Source organism: Chelonia mydas, chromosome 1, assembly GCF_015237465.2.
Source record: "Chelonia mydas isolate rCheMyd1 chromosome 1, rCheMyd1.pri.v2, whole genome shotgun sequence".
Lineage (NCBI taxonomy): Eukaryota > Metazoa > Chordata > Testudines > Cheloniidae > Chelonia > Chelonia mydas.
In genome coordinates, this window is record NC_057849.1 from 160292932 (window position 1) to 160315181 (window position 22250).

Below are 22250 nucleotides of genomic sequence, written 5' to 3' on the forward strand. Positions count from 1 at the left end.
ACCAGCACTAACGTTGGGATAGTCTGCTTACTCATCCTGACCCACAGCACAGCTAGGGCTAGTACAAGCCACAATACTTAACTCTGTGTGGGGTAGTATGCTATGGGCGTCAGTGTTTACCCTCTCTGCCTCCGCTGTTTCGAATGTGGGTAGACATGACACTACTCTCCAGCACATCAGCACTCCTTGAACAGTAGCAAAGTATCAGATGGCAAAGTGAGAGAGCCAGTGAGACTACTGAATAGTTCACACTCATCTCCATCACCTCATATGCAAAGCAGCAAACATACAAGAGTTGTCTTTGGGTGCAGGGGAGGGGCTGGGGGCTAGCCTACCGGCCCAGGAGCTCAGGGGCCCGGCAGGACGGGCCCACAGGTCGGATGTGGCCCGCGGGCCGCAGTTTGCCCACCTCTGTTCTAGTATAACCTTGCAGGTTCATCCAAAGAATTAAAGAGCTGGTCTTGAGAGTTGGGTCTGGTAGCACTAAAATGTAGAGGCCCACAGGTTCTTGAAACTAAAGCCAAGCAAACTCTGGAAAACCTGCTTCTAGAGCAAGCTGACCTATTTTTGTTTATAAATAAAAAATTGATTGACTTCATTTGACATGGCAAGAGAATTTTAGAAAAGTGTTCTGGGCGTGGAGGAAATAGAAAATTATGTTTTTATATCTTATTGAGCTAAGACTATGTCCTAAATAATTATCATTTTAGGAGCGTTAGATGCCTTCTTTAGCCTAATAGAGCTTTTGTATATAGTGTTAATTTGTCCTACTTTCATACTTTGCATTGTCTTATATTCCGTCTTTTAAAAATATTTGGATTCATCATTAACTTTTATGTAATGAATATAGAGACAAATTATAAAGTTCATATGGAGAGATTCCTCGTTCCTGGACAATGGGCTGGAATGGTGTATTTGAATTGTTTACTTCTTTGGATTGTGTTAGTCCTCTTCAGATGTGCAGGTTGTACTGAATCCCAAAATAAGGACTTTTTGATTTCTGTACTAGATAACTCTGTCAGTTATCATCAATTGTTTATTGTTGGAGCCACAATTATTGATATAGAGAGGCTGATGAAAGTGATGTGTAAAGGAAAGGTACAGTTTTCTAGAAAGATGTTAAAATGTGTATCTTTCCTAATGTGTCCAACGCCACACATGCTCAAAAGAAACATTCATTTACATTTTGAATTCCTTTCTTTTGGGTTCCACCATTTTTGTTTCATTTCCAGCCAAGTTCTATCTTACCAAAGTTTAAAAGGACTTACATTGTTTTCCATGTTTTTTGATTATGACCATCTTTTTCCTGGCATCTCTGATATCCAGTGGGGAAATTGCCTCTGATATTCAGTATCTAGTTATGTAATACCAAATGATTGACATGTTCTTCAGCTCTCTAGCTTTTCTTTTGAGGAACATATTGTTTATGTCTCTGAGTATGTTACTGAACCTGGAACAGTAGTTACATTTTGTTTCATCTTAGTGTTCAGTCTGATTTTTGTAGGAATAAATTATAGTAGAATTTAGTTTGCATTGAGAGGCAATAGTTTGGACTAGGATTTCTCAAGGATCCTAAGGCAGTTAGGCACCCAAATATTGGAGGGATTTGGGAGCCTTTGGGATTTTCTAAGGATCCTATCCTAAAAGACTTAATTTGAAAACACAGTTCCACTGTCCCTAGATTGTGCGGGGGTCTTCCAGAATGCCTGACAGAATACTAATATTTTTGTTTTCAGTGGGGTAAACACTTTATTGGTTTATTTTGACTGTCAGTTCTCATTTTTATTATGCCTTTTTATGGAAATGAATTAAAAACAACATGTTATGGGTTTGGATAGCTCAGAGGACTGGTAAGGGGGTATGGATAGAGCTGTGTAAACATGGATTTTTGTAGTAGTTGTTCACCGTCAATTCCAAAGCATCCACACACAAAAAAAGTTTCAAGTCAAACTGAAAATGTTCAAACTTTTTGGCTAATTAAAAATTTGAAAAAAGAAATCATTTTGGGGTTGAACAGAATGCTTTTTTTTTTTTTTTTAGCCAAAATGAAACACATTTATTTTGATTTTGAGCATTTTCTTAGCCATAAAATTAAAAAACATAAATGAAAATCCATTTTTAATTAAAACTCTTTGTTTAAAATGTTGAAATAAAACATTGTCTTATTTTTCCAATTAAAACCATTCAGTGAAATTGACGTGAATGGATTTTTTTTGTCTCCACATCCTGTATTTTTTTTCTGAAAAAAGTTGTCATTAAAAATTTTTGTCCAGCTCCAGATGTGAGGCTTTGCTCTCTAGGTTTATGGGTACAAATCCTCCTCTCACAGGTGGTAACCAATAGTTGTTACCATTTGTCTGTTCAATGGATTTTGTGAAATAAGTGGAGTGGTCTTACTCTAGTTCCCAGTAGACGTGTGTCCTCATCACTAAATCTGCCCATTGGTAGATCTGTGGGCTGCCTCAGAGAAGCTAAGGACTGAAAAGACATGGAGAATCACTTACCCTTTCCCCTTTGAAGCAATCTGTCCTTTCAGGGTTGAAGCAGTTAACGAGGCCACATTTAGAAACCTGCATTGTGTTTGTTTTGAGGTAAAGAATCAAGAACTTCATTCATCCTGGCTGTTAACCTGGCACCCTCCACATGTGCTAAACTGACTTAAAAATGTGAATAGAGGGGTGTGTATGGGGCGGAGCTGTTAAAACTTTTAAAAAGGCTGATTGATGATTTTCCTTCACTGATTACTTCCCCACATAGGTACTATCCTCTCCCCCTTCCCCTCCCCCTTTTTTAAAAAGGGTTTTGGTTTTTGAAACTAGAGCTTAGTGATATTTTTAACACAACCAGATAAACCATATTCACACTAAAGTAGCTACATTCTGAGAAAAATCCGGGCCCCATCAAAGTCAATGGCAATTGGCAATGCCCCCATGGACTTAACTGAGACCAAGATTACCCCTCTGTCTTCAGGCTCTGAGTTGTCTGTATGTTGCATGACTCTCCCTCAAAGCCAAGCTGCTAGTCTGAACCGACTGGCACTTAAAAGTACTGGATAGGTGACGGACTGGCTTGCCTAATCTCAAACTGAAAATGGGGAATCATCTCAAATTCTTTGTAAACGAACTTAAATGACAGTTTGGTCTCAATACTGCACTTTGGGTGAAGCACATGCAGTCAGGAATGTACATGGTTCCCAAAGCCCACTGTTGGCTGAAATCAGTGGGGTTTGGCGTGCATACAGGGGTCTACCGGCACACCTGAGCTTGCAGGAGCAGGCTACTTAGGTATTCTCTGTGTGTGTGTATAGACACCCCATCCCATTGACTTCAGTGTGGCCAGAATGTCATCCTTCATTTCGTCCTCTCTGGCTGTACTCTGCCTTGTTGGTGGAATAGTATTTTCAAGTACTGTTTTTTTAATGCCTCAGGCCCAGATTCTTCTCTCCTTTAGTGCCCTTCTTTTCAGCCAAAAATTTCCTTTGTCTCCCGTCCTCACAAAAGAATAAAAATTAGCATGCTCAAAACAAGAGCTCTGGGTAGAAGTGTTAGGAGAAAAGGTGTCTTTGTGATCCAATGAAGAAAATTCCCCCCCCCTTCCCCCAGTCTAGTTTCCTTAGAGTAGGCCAACAGTCAGTTTTGCCAGCAACATTTTTTTTTAACTCTATAATCAAAAAAACCCCAAACAACTGACATCCCTCTGGTGCCCCTGTGGGAACGGAGTACCCAGATTTTCTGCTGTTCTCCCCCCGCCCCACTTGCAATGCAACAGCTGACAAACTTCTCCTGCCTTGTAGGCATAACATATTGGGCTCAGGGAAACCAGGTGCGGAGATGAATTTTGGAAGTACTGCAAAGGGAGGAGAGCCAAGTGACACAAAACACAGCTATGTTAATAAGCTTTCTTCTAGGATACAAATAGATGAACAAACACAGGAACTGAAAATCCTTCATTTCAATTTCTTTGCTTTTATATTTTTGTTCCAGTATACTTTGGGGTTTTCTCCCATTGCAAGAATAGTTGTGTTTGCAATCCTAGCTTAGTTCTTTTTTAAGCAAGGTGATTTTTGGATTTAAAAAATCCCCCTTTTATAAAAAGAGTTCACACACACACACACAGAACAAACTTCCTCGGGGTAAAAATCAAGTATTTAATTTGCAGTAGAAGCTTCACAAAATCAGGTTTTCATTTCCCTTAACTGCTTTGAATGGAAAACTGCATAAACGTGACTACATATGGCGTACACACACTGGTTTCTCAGTAGCACATCAAATCCTTGCAGCTTGATCCTGCAGCTTTTATTCACTCCTGTAGGTACTGCAGGATTGGGTCCTAAATCATGAGATAACAGAAAAGAGGCTAAATTCATCCCTGGGGGGTAACTCTTTTGAAGTCAGAGAAGTTACACTAAAAATGTTTTGGTCCCATGAGTTCAGTATAATTTACTAGCAGTTCTGGATATTATTTAGCCTTCATAAATACAGCCATGAATTGAATGTCTGTGGAGACTGAACTGTTGCCTCTTACTCTGAAGAGGAATAGAATGCTTTTTATTTGTACTAGAGAGCAGGGCAGCAGATTGCAGAGGTTTGACAGATAGATGGGCTGAGCAGCAAGAATACATGCGGGGGAGCATTCAGGTCTTCGTCAGTATTGTGCTTCCAAGAAGTCTAACTGCACCTAGATTCTAAAAAAAGGTTTAATTCAAAGGAACCAGAAAGATCTTTTACCAGGAATCAGGGGCTGGGGAGTCTACTTTATAAAGTTTGCCTGAAACACCCACTCAGCCCAGCTGTAGCCTATCTAAAGCAAACATCATAGCAGTGGCCGTTTGCCCAGAAACATCAGCAGCAGCTTGAGCCCTTGAACGGAAGGAAGCTGGAGCACAGCTATAGAAATCCAGCCAGTGTGATGATGAGTAGCTTCCCACCACCACCACTGCCGCTTGCTAGAAATCAAAACAAAGCTTGACAAATGATTGACAGTTACCAATAGGGAGAGTATAAGTGTCCATAAATGTTTGTTGTTTTCTTTGGTGAAGTGACTCTCTTCCATGTCCTGTGGTCAAAAAGACTTGTTAACAGCTCTTATGAGAAGCCATATCTCACAGCATGCAACTTTACACATGGGCTGAATTAAAAACAGGAAAGATGATTTCCCCCCAGGATTAATGCCAAAAGGTTTACGTTAACTTGCAATATTTGGATTTTGTTACTTTCAACTTTCTTCAGCAGGTTTAGCTGGGCTGCCAGACTTGGCAGAGAAATGAGAGAACAATTGACCCTTAAAGGGATGAGAACTGATTGCTCTGACCCATGTATTAGAGATATAGGCTTGATTGAGCTCTGTCCATATCCGTTCTTCCATCTAATTTCTTATTTCATTCTCTGCATACTTTCCCGTAGGTGCTGGAACTAGGGGTGCTGAGGGTGCTTCCACAACCCCTGGCTTGAAGTGGTTTCCATTAGATACAGGGTTTACAGTTTGGCTCAATGGCTCTCAGCACCCCCACTATACAAATTGTCCCAGCACCCCTGCACTTTCCTAGTATTTTGATCATAATCAAATTATTTATGATATGTTGTTGTATGTGGTTTCTTCTAGGTATGATAGTAACTCAGGAAGTCACTCCAGACACGTACTCAAGATAATGGCATGTTAGAAATGCATATTCATATGTTAAGAAGGAAATACATCTTAGAGATATTCAAAGCTACAGAGATGGACCCATGAGATTTCCCTGGTGTGGACAAAAAAGCGTATTAAGATGTTGGCCTGTGACCAAGTTACATATTTGTCCTCATCAGAGATGAGCAAAACATTCAAGACAAAACCCAAATGCTCTCAAATTCAGCTTTGATTCAAATCTGACCCATGTTCTTGGACCAAGTGTGTTTCGCACCACTTTTGTCCGTATCCCAAAACTTCATCAAAGTTGGATACAATCAAACATTTTTTTGTGCTGTCAGGTTTCTGTGAACATGGAGAGTTTCCCATTCCCTCGTTCAATGAACAGTTTGTAGGGCAATGTCACTGCACTTTATTTTTGAAAGAAGACTGTTAGTCCAGTGAACTCATGAACCTATGTGTGCAAGCCATAAACAAGTCTAACCTAAATTTGCCTTTGGGTTCCAGTGGGGATTTCAGCATGGGGGAAACTGAAATAGTTTCAGCCCAAGCATTTTTGAACTTCAATGGCTATGGGCTCGTGAAAACTCCCATTGACATCAATATACTTCTGGGGGCAGTCTGTGCCAAAAAATTAAATTCTGTGCACAATATTTTAAAATTCTGCAAATTTTATTTGTCAAAATAACACTACATAATCACGCCAGTTTCAGTTATTTTTGTAATTTATTTCAAAATACCTATCAGCAAGTGTGTCTGTAACAATACAAACAGACACACAAATTCCCCCAGGAGTAGAGAGTTAAAGAAACCCCTATGGCAACCCAGTTCCTGTTTCTCTGCCTCCTTCTCCCCAATAGAACCCAGCCAGGGGGCTAGACATCCAGAACCCCACCCCCAGAGCCCAGCTGTGGTGCCCCTCCCAGCCAATACACAAGCACCCCCCGCCCAGCCCAGACACCTGCCCCCCTTCTTCCCAGAGCCCAAGGATCCAGAGGGAGAAACAGCCTGATGCTCGGTCCCAAGCTCGCATGGAGTTTCTTGTGCACTGCCGTCTCCTTCTCTCAGGATATGCTGGGAACTACAGTTGTCAGGAACCCTCTAACTCCCTCTTCCTCCTCCCAGCAGAGTCTTCTATGTACGAGCTGGGTTCTGCTGGGTCCAGTGGTCCCTAGTGGTGGCCAACAGCACTGTAGCCCATTTCTGTGGGGGAAAGGAAATTCTGTGTGCACAACGTTAATTTCTGCAAAATTCTGCATAGCGCCGTGCCACAGAATTCCCCTGGGAGTAATCAATGTAACCAGGTGTAGTGAGGTGGTGTGGTGCCCCACCACCCCGCCGAGGGAAGAACCTCCCCAGACACCAAAGTGGGTGGAGCCAGTGGATGCTGCACCAGCCCCCAAGAGGTCAAGGTGCAGGACAGGAAGTAGAAAAGCCCAACCCCAGAGCTCAGTTAGGTGGCAGCATCCGGAGAGGCCAGACGCCCATGGCCTGGCTCCAGCTTGGGAGACCCTGGCAAGTCGTGGCAGACCTGAGGACTGGCCAGACCGGCCAATGCCTGACGCTGACTGATGCATGGATGAGCTGCCAAGCCTACCCCTCGCCAGCTACCCAGAGGAGCTGCCAAGCCTACCCCTCGCCGGCGACTCAGAGGAACCCATGGTGCTGGAACCCTCCGAGGACACTACCCTGACCCAGGTACCCTACGAGGGGGAGTCCGGAAGTAGCCCGGGGGCAGCCGACCCTAGTCTGGCTGCAGCACTGCCAGAGCCTATGATAGTGTGTTGCGGCCAGGATCCCCACTGACACAGCAGCGGGTCTTTGGCCGCTGCTAGGGCCCTGGGCTGGGACACAGTGGAGTGGGTGGGCCTGCGTCTCCCCTGCCACCCACCTTGCGGGTGGAAGTCTCCCCCTCCCTCTGGTTGCTAAACCTAGGAGCCTGGGGTTTGCTGTGGAACTATTTTGCTCAGTCCCTGCCTGAGGACCTGAGCCCCTGATTGTTTGTTTGCTGCCCGCCCTGACCCAGGGCCTGGGCTTATATTGAACTGCTTGCCAGAGATTGGGTATTCCCCAACCCAGCAGAAAGTGTAGTGAGGCAGTGTGGTGCTCACCACCCCGCTGAGGGACAAGCCCTGTCTGAGTTCCCTTACACCAGGGCTCCATCCTTTGGGTTCAATGGCAAATTCTGCTGGTACAGCATACAAAGTCATGCAGCACAAGGTAGGTACTGATGGTGTTAATTGACCTCAGAAATGGTGGGTGCCATTACTTGAAATTTAATTTCCAGCTATATTATGCCTATGCAGTAGAAAGCAGAAACTGCAGGAACTGACATCAAAAAACTAAACAAGTTATCTGTCACTATAGCATTGTTGTCTGGGAGGGTAGCTTCTGGATAGCTAATGCTTGACTGATGTCAAAACCATGGCAGATCCCATAGAAAACCCCTAGTGACATGTGCAGATAACTGGAATCCGAAACAGTACCATTATGCTATCCCTGTCTTTTGCCAACGTTCTCTTGTTCGGGCTTGTACATCACAAGCAGACATATAAGACTAAATCCTGTTGTTTGTTGCCCTGGCATAAAAGGGGAGGGCGAGGTCACAAGGAACATTTCATCATTGTGCAAGCAGTTGCATACCAAGGAGGAAGAATCAATGAGGAGGTCCATGCCATTCTGTGGCCTGCTCTGATTGAGTGTGCCTGGCCATGAAGCCAAATTGAATGTATGCTGCCATCCTCAACAAGCATGACTGGCAGCAGGTGAGCATTCTCTCCGCTTCTGCCAAAAGGGCAGCAACGGGCCCTCCAGAGGCTGTTGTGCCAGCTCTCTGATGGCAAGAGAACATCTGTCAATGTCTCTGCTCATCCTCCCTGGACCTGCTTCCTGTTGTAGCCTAGAGTGTGTTTATACAAACTCCAGCACCCAATTCAAATACAGGACTAGGCTCCGCTGCGTTTACTCATGTCAAGTAGTCCCTTCATCCTGGAGCTGTCCCATTGACATTAGCTCCATTAGCTGAGCCAAATGGCTCCTAAGAAAAGCTTGGTTTGGTCATCACTCATGCGGACAAAGCTCCACTTTGAGACCCCATTCCTGCATTTATACAGGTGAATAATTTTAAGGATATTAAAAATGGGACTACTCACATGCTTAAAGCCTAAATTCAGGAAAGCAGAGAATGTGCTTAAGCACATACTTAAATGCTTTCCTCGGTAGGGATGGACTTAAACATCTGCTTAAGTGCTTCTTTGAACTGAAGCATAAGAGTTTCCAGGATTGGCTTCTCTTGTCTGAGTAAGGATGTCAAGATTTGGCACCATTTTGTTAGCTGTATATTTACTTGTACTCTCTGCAATGTCCATGTGCTCAGCATGATTTTGTAAAACGTGTAGCTATGATTATTTGATTGCTGATGATATATGCAGTTCCTTCCCTCCTCCCCCTCCCTCAAATATAATAAAAACCATTACGTTTGTTATTTTTACATTTGTAATATAAAAATGAAAATGCGCTCCAACGCTGAGAGCTGGAATCTCAAGTTTTTTCCCAAAGCACAATTTTGTCTGACTTATAAAAGTTTTATGAGTTGTAAAACTCTGAAACAATGATTCTGATAGCTATGCTGTAGTCATCATTTCCAACAGGTGTTGATATAATACTCCTAAAAGTAAGGGACAAGGGAATCAATGTCATCTTTGCTAAAAATAAACCTTTCCCCCCCATGTGGTATGCTTAACAACTTAGTTCTCCAGACTGAACAACAGCAGGAGGTCACTGCCCTCCAAAGTGAATTTTGTGTGAGTTTATGTACTTTTAAAAGGCAATTTGTTTGTTAGCCTTTTTGAATGAACAACTTTCTAGAGAGTAGAGCCAGATCCTCGGTGTAAATTGACATAGCTGTAGAGAAGTCAATAGAGTAGATTTTGATGATATTTAAACATGCCTGTGATTTGAATTGTACAATTCAAAGTTCAATGTGAGTAGTGGTAGGACATGCCGTATAAATGTTGCCGAAGGGTAGGAAAAAGTAAGACCCTCTGAGATGTCTGTTAAGGCTAGGTAGAACCCACCCAGAAGAGGGGCTAGATACTGGGGTTTGAGCCCCTATGCCCACATGTAAGCGTGAACGGCAATAACCAAATATTCACTCCATCATCTCACCAAGCGACTTTAACCACAAACTGGAACCTGTGTAAGCTAATATGTGGCGTTTTGTTAAACTTCGATCCTTACCCTTCATGTGGCATGGCAAAAACTGTAGACAGTCTTTCTTGTTTGGGGTGTCTTGTCTGGGAGGTGACACCATATATCAGCATATCACCTTTCAGATGTCACTTTCCCTGCGCATAAGTCACAGGAAACTGCACCAGTTGAGCTATTTCAGGATACCCATTTGGGATTTTTTTAAAAGCATTCATTGTACCTAAACAGAACCAGTAAGCCAGAGTCTCCTGTCATTGTTCTATAGTTTGTTTTGTAAAGTGATGTACAATTTACAGTGGGGTTCATTTGCCACAAGGGCATATCTATAGGCTTTCTCTAGGGTTGCCAACTTTCTAATCACACAAAACCGAACACCCTTGTCCTGCCACCTCCCCCACCACTTCCCCGAGGCCCTGCCCCTTCCAAGGCCCAAGGGGGTTGGGGTATGGGAGGGGTTCAGGGCTCTGGGGTAGGACCAGGGATGAGGGGGTTGGGGTGTAGGAGGGGGCTCCGGGTGGAGGGGTTCAGAGTGTGGGATGGGGCTCAGGGCTGGGGCAGGGGGTTGGGCTGGAGATGAGGGGTTTGGGTGCAGGAGGGGGCTCTCGGCTGGGGCCGAGGGGTTTGGAGTGTGGGATGGGGTTTGGGGTGCAGGCTCCAGGAGGGGTGCTTAAGGCCTGAGGGGTGTGGGCTCTGGGAGGGAGTTAAGGTGAAGGAGGGGGTTCCGACCTGGGGCAGAGGGTTCAGGGTGTGGGCTCTAGCCGGGCGGTGCTTACCTCAGGTGGCTGGAATGTCTGGCTCCTAGGTGGAAGGGCCAGGGGGCTCTGCACACTGCCCATGCCTGCAGGTGCCACCTCTGCAGCTCCCAGTGGGGAGCTGTGAAGCTGGCACTTGGCGTGGGGGGCAGCGTGCAGAGCCCCTGTGGCCGCCCCGTGCCTAGGAGCTGGACGTGCCGGCTGCTTCTGGGAGCTGCGCAGAGCCAGGGCAGTCAGGGAGCCTGCCTTAGCCCCACTGACCAGACTTTTAGCACCCTGGTCAGCAGTGCTGACCGGAGTCGCCAGGGTTCCTTTTCAACCAGGTGTTCCGGTCAAAAACTGGATGCCTGGCAACCCTCCATTTCTTAGTTTATTAAAAGGGCTCTGTACATCTGTGCTCTATCAGACACTGAATAATTATTCATCCCCAGACTCATTCTTTCTGATCCCTGCATGTCATCCCAGTGACTAGAAATAAAGTAACTAAAAAAAATAAGTAGGATGCGCTGGAAACGGATCTCTTATCTGATTTCACTCTATCTGAACGCAGCCAGTTGTGGCACCTTGTTTTTCCCCCCAAGACTGGACTGGGATTCAGCAAATGCCCTGCGAGACATTGCCAGAACCAAGTTACCCATTTGCTTTCCTTAACTCTTCAGTGTGTACATTAGTTTGCAGAATCAACGACTGATGATTCAGGGCTATGTAGGGAATCCCCTCGTATCTTCTCTGTTGACTCATCTCACAGTTTTTCAGCTCCACCTGCTCAGGACATAACTGTGGCATTAGTCTGCACTCCCTTAAATGAACAAACATTCCAACAAGGGAAGTACAAACTGCAGTGCACTTGTATTAATCTGGGTTTGTTCTTGATTTTTAAATGTCATGACTTCCATGATTCTAAGCAGCCCTACAACAGGGTGGCCTGTCTACAGTAGGAGCGCTTTGCTGGTATAACTATATTGGAATACTAGATCAGAAAAAAATTCTCCTAGTGTGGATGGAGTGTATACTGGCAAAGCTACACTTTGTACCATTATAGCTTATTCCAGCCCCATCCTGGACAAAATAAGCTATGCCACTACGAGCAGAGTTTTGCTAGTGTAACTGCATCTATGCTAGGTGCTTTTGTAGGTACAGCTACGTTGCTTAAGGATCATACCTCATCCCAACCCTGACTGACATAGTTATGCCATCAGAAGTCACTTGTGTAGACCTGGCCTATGTTTCAGAAGTATCTAAACTCTTATAGCCCTATGTATGGTAACTGGGAGTTTCTCTAATTGGTGAGCTTTACTAATACCCAGATGGCTGGGACATTCTCACCAACAATAAACAAAGCATTTAAGTTGCTGTTTGTTTTTAAAATGAGAGAGCTTAATACGATAAGAGTGGGATTAAATTGATGAGATTGAAGTAAAACCAGCCTAGATTTGGTAGACTGGTAAGAAGCCAATAAGTTAGCTGACATCATTGCCAAAGGGAACGTTTACAGAATCTAATCATGTCTAAAACTCTTATGGTGAGAATGTTTCATGTACTTTAATCCTAAAGATGATAGGCCATTGATTTATTTGTATTTACGCAGCACTGGCTAACTCGTCAGGGCAATTGTTTGTTTTCCTTGGGTGTGAAATAACATGCAGTGCTGCTGAATCAGTCAGGGATGATCATGATGGAACTGAAGCTAAGCAGGTTTGGGACTTGTAATTTATTGTGCCCATTTCCTGAAACCAAATGAATTTTATAATCTCACACTCCTGAAAGTGAGTTAGGTGATTCACAGAAACAAGTAAAGACATTGGGCCAGAATCTCATTTGCAGGAAATGCCCCTCTGTGCCCCCAGAGCAGAGGAAAGGGACCTTTAGTGTAAATGAGGATTTGGCTTTCAGTCCATGTTCCACAGAGTTTTCTATCTAAACTCAGAAGGGGCACAAGAAGTGAGGGTTACTGTGACGCTTCCCAGGGGTACCCAAAGTTGTGAGGCATCTCACCACCAGCTCCCCTTACCATGAGGAAGTTTGGGGTATGCCTGCTGTTGTTCCGCTCCCTTGAAACCACTAGCCTCTAGCAACACAAGCATTACCCTCCAGGCCTCTGCAGGCCTCGCTCTCTCTGTATAGTTAGTGATAGGCATGCCTCAACCTCTGAGGCTTTGGAGTGTTCCCTGCAGTGTCCAGCCCCTTATCCACTGAACACTCACAGCATTACCAGGCCTGCTGTGTCCAAAGGAACGGTACACACCAACTTGTAAGCTAAGGATCACCACTTTTCTTCACTGCCCAGCACTGAGATATATTTATAGTGCAAACAAGAATAAGTATATTATCAAAGAACAAAGATTCAAGTGATAGTGAGTAAGAATACCCGAAACAAATGATTACATATAAAACAAATCATAACATGCTTTCTACAGACTAACCTTAACTATCAGGTTAAAGAAGCTTATCTCACCCGAAGTTCTCTGCAGCATTTTCAGCCAAGCCTGGGTGAGACCCCTTTTCCATGAAGGAAACTCACTGTCCATTTGCTTTCTCAGTGAAGGATGCCAGGGTGTTTTCTTTGTCCCATAAATATACTTAGAGAAAAACCTTTGTGTACTTCATAATAGAACTCTCCTCTCGGCTGCTGCTTTTTCCTCTCTTTTTGAAGTTTTTACAGTCCTTCCTTAGCATTCAGTTATGAGGGGTGAGCAAAGGCCCATTGTAAACAATATAATACTTAATACACACTTAAACAGCCAGATAGATACATATTTCTTGTCTGGCAGAAAACCTGCTTTTCCCATTTGCTGGTGACCAGTCCCTAGACACACAACTAAAGAACATAATTTTCAGGGTATGTACATTTCACAATGATATTGATGACCAGTGTGACATCGGCTCTTATTTGAGACCTCAGGTTTTGCACTTTGGTGAACTGGAATGTAAATACCAGACTTAGGAGAGTCCTGTAACCTCTATGCACCCCTTTGCCAGTTGACATTCTGAGGTTTTTGTGTCACAGTCAGAGACCAATGGAATAAGGGGAGAGAAAAAGATAAGGGGCCTAAAGTATGCACACAATTTGTTTAATCTGCACTCACTTCTCATGGACAGCACTGCAAATGTGAGATTTTGGGGTGGGATTTGCAGAAGGAGAGGGTGGTTGCTTGGCAATGGTTTAGATTGGTTATTCCAGGCAGTGGCAGATTAGCCACTGGGCCAATGGGGCCTGTGCCAAGGGGCCCTAGAACAATGGGCACCCCCATACCTTGACCTGCTCTGCCCTCCCAGCGCTCCTGCCGGGGAGTAGGGTCAGGCCACTGGGGCTTGCCCTACTCCACCCAAAGGCTGGTGCTCCTGCCGTGGAGTGGGATTGGGGGCTTGCCCTACTCTACCCGCCCAGTGCGAGGGAAGCCCCCTGCCCCAACCCCATTTCCACGGCAGGAGTGCGGGGGGGAGGGGAATGAATATGGAAGGGGTAGGGAGGGGCCCCCACTTGCTTTGGCTCAGGACACCACAAAACAGTAATCTGCCTCTGGTTCCAGGTATAAGGGCCAGCAAGGAAGGAGGGAGAAGGAAAGAAAGGGGACAAAACCTCTAGGCTGAAAAAGGGTCCATTAAGGAATAGTAGTAATACGACAGTAGGATATAGTCCAGAAATATATGGCTCAAAGCATGTTATTATTCAGGAGAATCCTTGGGGGATTGTACATTGTTAATACCCTTAATGCAGTGTGTGAAATAGCTGAAGTTACAGCAAAACTGTTCAGTTTCTGTCTGATGAAGTCATGAACATAAGCTGTCACCAGTTATTTCACCCATCAATTTTCCTGAAACCATCCTTCAGAAACACGAGTTTGGGGATACAAACCTTGAGCCCATACCTGCCCACTGAAGACAGGGGAAGTTTTTCCACGGATGTTGACAGGCATTACATGAGGCCATAATGATCAGTTCAGGAAATATACTAACAGACTGTAAATTCTTGGCTGTATCTCCAGTAAGGTTCGTTTTTGTGTTTGATTTTTGTTTGTTTGTCTGTTTCTCCTAGAATCCAGCTCATTTCATTCCTGGGGCTTCTTGAAGTATATCTACACTGCAGCTTGGAGTGTGATTGGCTATCTGTTCTGGGAGAGAAACACTCGTTCTGCTTTTGCTAGCATGCTAAAACAGTAGAGTAGCTGGGGGTAACAATGGGCAGCAGCTTGGGCTAGCCACCTGAGAATGTCCCCAGGGGTCCGGGCAGCTAGCCTGAACTGCTGCTTGTGCTACCCTCACTACAGTGTTATTTTTAGCACACTAGCTCGAGCAGAGCTAGTGTGTGTCTGTCTACCCAAGCTGGGGAGAATGCTGCCAGCTGTACAGTAGACTTATCTTTGGTTTCTTTGGACAGGGCTGCTCTAAGCCACATCTTCACTGGAGCATTGTGAGGTTCTCCAGGCTCAAGGAAGTTTATTCTTTTTATTTTTTTCAACACGTAAAGGGAACAGTGAGCCTACTCCTGTTTAACTTTTGACTCTTCTTGGAAAGAGCAGCACATCAAGTAGCACTAATCTTGCCTACTCTTGCTAATACCTGAATGGAATACAATAAGTTAGTGTGTCAGGCTGGGAATTTCAAATATGCTTGACATGGGTCCAACTATGGAAGTGATAAGGGTAAAATTCCCATTGACTTCCATGTGAACACAGTTAGGCCATTGCTGAGCAATTCTGAAAATCCCTCATGAAGATCCTTGGGGCAGGGAGTGTGCTATCTTCTGTATTTTTATACTATGAGGACATTGTTGGTCTTCAATATTATTATTATTTAATTACTTGTTTGGTGCCAACATAGTGGTTAGTGCTGTGCAATGTGTATGTAAGAAAAGAGAGTCCTTGCCCTCAAAAAGCTCAAACTCTATATGACAGAAATGTAAGAGACAGGACACATTTAGAAACCCACAGGTGGAGAGGGTGGGGGGTGGGGTCTTCAGGGCAGCGTGTGTGTGTGTGTGTTTGTGTGTGTGTGTGTGTGTGAGAGAGAGAGAGAGAGAGAGAGAGAGAGAGAGAAAAAGAGAGAGATCGCGCGCATGCAGTATCTAGCATAACAGGGCCCCTATCCTGACTGGGAACTCTCGGCCCTACTGTAACAAACACAGTGAATTAGGGAATTTTGTTTCTTTTTCATAGTTGTTGTAAATTCCCTTAAAATAATAAAAATAAACCAATAAATAATCATAATCCACATTAGTTTCCCTTATAAACTAGTAGATTACTGAGAGAACGACATATGGTAATGAAATTCTCTCTCCCTCTTTTTTAAGGATATAGCTACACCACATATTTGTGCCAATGGATTATGGAGGTTAGAGGCTGACTTCAAAGAGAAACTCTGTAACATGTCGAGGACACATTTGATCATCCAAAAGATTTTACTGTGATTTCTCCATTTGTGATAAATGGACTAGTGGTTTCAGAGATCTCAGATTTCACTTTTATGCATTATCCTCAAAGTGTGAGAGCTCTTTTTGATCTATCTTTCCCTGGGCCGGGAGTACCTGTGATATTCCAACCAATGGGACCTCAGCCCTACCATCTAATTATATTGACCCTGAGTGAGTAAGTCTGGGTGCTGCAATTTACTCTCTAACTATAACAGGCATCCTCAGGGGAGAAGGGATCACAGGATGGTGATTTTTCTCTGAGTAGATGTGAGGAATATGAAAAATTCTCAATAGGCAATCCAAAAATGACCAGAGGCGCTGGATTGCAATGCAGAGAGAGAGAGAGAGAGTATGATGTAATAAACACAAATGTATGTCTGTCTCTCAAAAAAGTCATTTTTGTTTTTAAAAATCAACTATCAAAGATTTAATGATTGCACTGTTGGACATAGTTCAAACAATACAGGCAGTAAAGAATGTACAGCTGTCAAGTGTAAACAGAAATGGGTACAGCTCAGAAGTGCTTCAGACAAATCATTGCACGTAATCAGATGGTTTAAATTAACAGCAGGCCAAATATTCTCCCTTCTCTTTCCTCCTCCCTGGATTTTTTGGTGACTTTAAACAGAATGATTTCTAGTGCATTGTCAGCATGGTCATGTTTGGTGTCTGTCCCCATGGAAGTAAGAGGATGAATATGGAAATAGCTTGAACCAAAGTTCAAAGCATATGATGCATCCCAACAAGACCACAAGATTTTTAATCTCAAAACTGTAACAGGAATAAGTTAGGCTTGCACCTTCCTCCTTTTCAGGACAGCCTCACTATGAGAACAAATTCATATCATACTGTTTCATGTTCTCACTGTAATCATTCGGCTAAATGCAAATTACAGATCAACCAGTTTGATAAAATGTGAGTATTTCTGTTCATAAGGAGTGCTCTGAGAAGTGGAAATATGGAGACTAGTTTGCTTGCCATGCTGTTTCAATGAGTGGTATAGCAACAGGTTTTGGATGGGCCATGGCCTGGGGCAATATACAGGAATGGGCGGGGGGGGGGGTTGGAGCTACACAGATTTTTAATTTTTGTTTCAATTTGCTCATTCATATGTTTTACTGTTGCCCCTTTAGATTGGTCTCTTTTGATTCTTGAGTCTGAGACTTCAGTGCCATAGTATAACTAATAAAATTGATTTGCAGTCCTATGAACTTTAAAATGGCATGTAAGGATCTGACCTTCATAACTGATGCAAGTGCATGAGTGCAGAAATAATCTGCAGAAGGTGTCAAGGCAGAAGTTTATGGCCAAAAGACATGGACTGTTGACCAAAACGTTCAATTTTTTTGTGCTGATGGAAGTTACTCTAGTTCCCTGTTAAGGTAAAAGAACTTGCATTAGAAGACTTGTGCTGTTGCCTGATACAGAAGTGACCACTGAAAAAGGTTGCCAAAAGACAACATGCTTTATCAGCCAGGATCTTGAGCAGATGTGGGGTTATACAGTACAATTTACCACCAGCATCTTCATTTCATTGGCCCATTACCTAAATACTGTCCTGTAATACTGAATATATGATGTACTAAGCCACTGAGTAGGGGCTAGATGACTTAATAGGTCATTTCCACCCCTAATTTCTATGGCTTTGGACCACAGCCTGACTATTTTATAATTAGGTGGGGAGGGTCTTTCCTTTTCTGTAGGAGTGTCTTACTCAGAAAAGGAGGATTCCACCTATTTTTTTAAAGGAAAAACCTAAAGGTTTCAGTGAGGAAACACTACTATACAGTAAATCAGTCAAAGCCATAGCTCTACAAACAGCCACAGCAGTCTGTACCCACTGCCGGGAGGAGAGGGGGATTCAAACAATTGTGGAAACATGAGATGAATTAAAAAGACACGTGGAGATTTTCGTGAAACTATAGGCTCTAATTTTACTGGGAAATATGTTTTCTATTTGCTTCACATGTTCAAATGTGTGTTCTGCATGCAGCAGGAATAGATTTACTTGACATACGGTATAGGGTTAATGCAATAGATATAATAATTTACTGAACCTATCTTTACTTGTGTGTGTGCATATTGCGCATTAAACATTTTATGTGTATATTATGTACATGCATTATATTATGCACGTTATATAATACTTGTGTCAGGCTTGGTAAGCAAGCCAAAATTTCTACCACGTCCCATAGAGAGATGCCTCCCAGCTGGATCTGAAGGACTGTCTGTAAAAAGCCATATTATTTTACAAGACTCAGAAGCCTAGTAAAACTTCCCCACATCCTAAGGCAGCTTCCAAACAGAAAATAAAATATTTTATTAAAGAATGTAGTCCCTGAGGGAGACATATATGACATCATGAGAGCAAGTCTATTTGATGATCATACATATACATCATGATGCACCCTCCTGGAACTATGATTAAGGTACTGTACATGTTGGAGGACTCTGAAATAGATAAGCTTCTCACCTCACTCCTCCCCCTTATGAAAAGAGCATTGTCCCTTTGCGGCTTATCAGAGGGCATTGCTGCTTGGACTTAATAGACCCTTTGCATCAGAGAGAATTTAATTTTAAATACTTGCAGATTCTTTATCCACTACATTATGCCCTAAACTGCTGTTTATTTTTTTTGTTTTTTAAGGTATCCCTCCAACCCAAACAGACTTCCACAAAACAATGTCTCTATTGAAAAAATCCAATAATGGAATGAGTTACTTTCATGAGCAATCTGATTCCTTCGCTTTTTTGATCAGTGCTGCTCCCTCCGTCACACCAGAACGCAGAAGTTACTATATACAGTAATCTTTCTACTAACTTTACTTCATTTTAAAGATAGCTAATACTAATTGTGCATTACTATACAATACAGTAATTAAGGACAAAATTCTGTTTTGATCCACATGATTAGACTTCTGAATGCACATGGAACTAAGGACTGACATCACTGATTAGAGTAGAAGATTTGAGAGCTGACTTCAGCCAAGTTATTCAGCATATGTTTCTCTTCTGGTTGTTTTCATAGGATCTAAGTGAAAGATCATGATGAGATGTTGCAAAGAATAAGAAGACTGATTTTTAACCCAGACTTCAAAAGTCTTTATCTAAAAGAACTATATAGACATTATTTGCAAAAACTCTTCCATTCACTTTGTTCTAAATAAAGGGAGATACAAAGAGACAAAGGAAATCAAAATTTTCATGTAATGTTCTTAATTGCCCAGTCTAATACATGACCTCCTGTAGTAAAAAGCAATTATGAGAGGACTGGATAGTTTAGGCCCTATATTCCATTGCCAATCCCCTTACATCCATATAGAGAGGGCATCCAGTGAAATCCAACCCGGGTCATTTATGGCTCAAGGGTAAATCGAAAGTTTATTGAAATTAAAGATTCCCATTGATGTTAATTGGCTTTGGACCTTAAAGTCACAAGTGTTGTGCATCTGTTTGGCCTATGGAAAATAAAATGGTGATCTTGGCAAACAAGGGTCAGTGTTCAAATTGACACCGATATGCACCTTTTGAGCAGTTTTTGCAGAAAGACCAAGGTTTGCACCACTATGGATAAGGCAGTACCTTCTCACACCCAGGCTGCCTCTATACTGGGAGTTTTGGAATCCTGTCTATTGTGGCAAGTTTTGGAAAATCTCCGATTGTTTATACTAGTACTAAATGTGTAGCTCCAGAAGTGCTCGCACCCATGTGACTGCTGGTATACAGCAGCCAGTGGCATTTTTACCTCCATGTCTAGCTCTGCGTAGAACACATCTAGTCAACATTGTAGTAAAAATGCATGAGCCACCCTACGCTATTGCGCCAGCTGTTGCTAGAGCTGGTGGAGGGTGGAGCTGCACAAGTGCTAGTGCAGTGTTGGGAGATTTCCCCAAACTTGCCAAAATAAATTAAGCCCCAGAGAGAGAGAGAGTGAAATCCTGAAAGGGAAGCTTTAATTGCTGATGCCTCTACTGTAGCTACACATTGAGCACGTGCAGGGCTTTCCCTTCAGATTGATGTCAGTCTGGCATCATTCATAAGCATTCCATTCACTTGAAAAAATAAGAATGATCACTTTTATAAAATGTTAGTATTGACCCATCATCCCTGCCTCCCCTCCCTCCTGTCCCCATGCTCTGCAATCTATTTTTCAACAGAGTCTAGGTGTATTATTTCCAGAAGCTTCAATTTTATTGCCATGGGATCACTACATGGAAACGATGTGAGCACGAGTCTATTTCTTAAGTGCTGCCCTGAAGTCTTTCTGCATAGTGTCCGTGAGGTATTGAGGTTAGCCTCAGGGACCTGTCATGAGTTCTCCAATTAGGGTTACTCCTTAGTCTGTATCTAGCCTACATTCTGGGAATTTGTAGCTCCAAGAACTCCCAGTCTTGCACAACAGCCCCAGCCAAACATGCACTGAGACTGGCATTTCTTAAACCTCTCCTCAAATGCAATAAGCCACAGGGAAGATCCCTGTCCCTGGTGAAATGTTCTGGCATAGGTGTGTGGGGCGGGGGTGGGGGGAGGGATCTGTTTCTTGTTAGGGTTTTGTTTTGTTATTGTGGGAGCTAAAGCACTAGCAGAAATTTACAACAAATCTAGTTAAAGTGAAAATATGAACTCAGTGGGCCTTTCTAAGGGATTTTACAAGATTTTTAGACCCACAAAATCCAGGAAGGATCTTGTGGCCTTGCTTCGAATTAAACAATTTGAAATTGAATTTTTTAACAGTCTTTGCAAATGCATAGATCTAGCAAAATGTGTGCACTGGGAATCTATCAATTTCTTTAAAAATACACAGCAGAGAGAGGCTGGATTGCTTAGGGATTTAGTTATGAAATATTGAGCCTTTATTTCATACTGTGTATGAGCTCAAATGTTGTCAAGGTCAGTAATAACCTATAGTTATATGACAACTCTTTAGCGGCCAATGTGATATGAGCTGGTCTCAAACCAGATCTTAGCAGGCAGCTGTCCATGTTACAAAAAAAAAAATACAATAATTATCATTGCTAGTAGTTTCAGAGAACTGGTAGGTAAGATCCCATGGGGAAGAAAATCTAAGGAATAAAGGAGTTCAGGAGAGTTGGCAGTTTCTTAAGGAGACAAAATTAAACTCACAACTGCCAACTATTCTGATGTGAAGGAAGGTTAGGAAGAACAGCAGGAGCCATATTGGCCTCTATCAGGGGCTTATTAATGACCTGAAAATCAAAAAAGAATCCTACAAAAAGTGGAAACATTGACAAAGGGCTAAGGGGGAGTACAAAAGAGCAGCACAAGCATGTAGGGACAAAATCAGAAGAGCAAAGGCACAAAATGAGTTACACATAAAATGGAATAAGAAGGGTCTCTTTAAATGCATTAGGAGCAAGAGAAAGAAAAAGAAAATTGTAAGTCCTCTTTATAGCATGTAAGGAGAGCTAATAATTGATGACATTAAGAAGGCTGAAGTGTTTAATGCTTCAGTCTTCTCTAAAAAGATTAATGGTGACCAGATACTCAACACAATTAATATTAACAATAAAGGGAAAGAAACACAAGTGAAAATCGGGAAAGAACAGGTTAAAGATTGTTTAGACAAGTTAGATTCATTCAAGTCAGCAGGGCCATATGAAACTCATCCTAGGTTAATTAAGGAATGAGCTGAAGCAATCTCAGAACCTTTAGCAATTAGCTATCCTCCATGAGTTTTCAAAGGTGAGGTCCCAGAGGACTGGAAAAGGGGAACAAAGAGAATCTGGGGAAATATGGACCTGTCAGCCTAATTTCAATACTTCGAAAGGTACTGGAACAAACAATTTGAGCAACCAATTTGTAAGCACCGAGAGGGTAATAGGACTGTAAGTGAGATAGCCAACATGGATTTGTGGAGAGCCAGTCATACCAAACCAACCTAATTTCCTTCTTTGACAGGTTACTGGCCTAGTACTTGGGGGCAGCGGAGTTCTAGATATGATATATCTTGATTTTAGCAAAGCTTTTTGACACAGTCATTCTCGTAAGCTAACTAGGGAAATGTGGTCTAGAGGAAATTTGTATGAAGTGGATGCAAAAGTGTTTGAAAGATCATACTCAAAGAATAGGTATCAATGGTTCTCTCTCATACTGGGTGGGTGTATCTAGTGGCGTCCTGCAGGGGTCAGTCCTGGCTGAGGTAATATTTTCATTGACGACTTGGATAATGGAGTGGAGAGTATGCTTATGAACTTTGTGGATAACACCAAGCTCAGGAGATATTTTTAGTACTT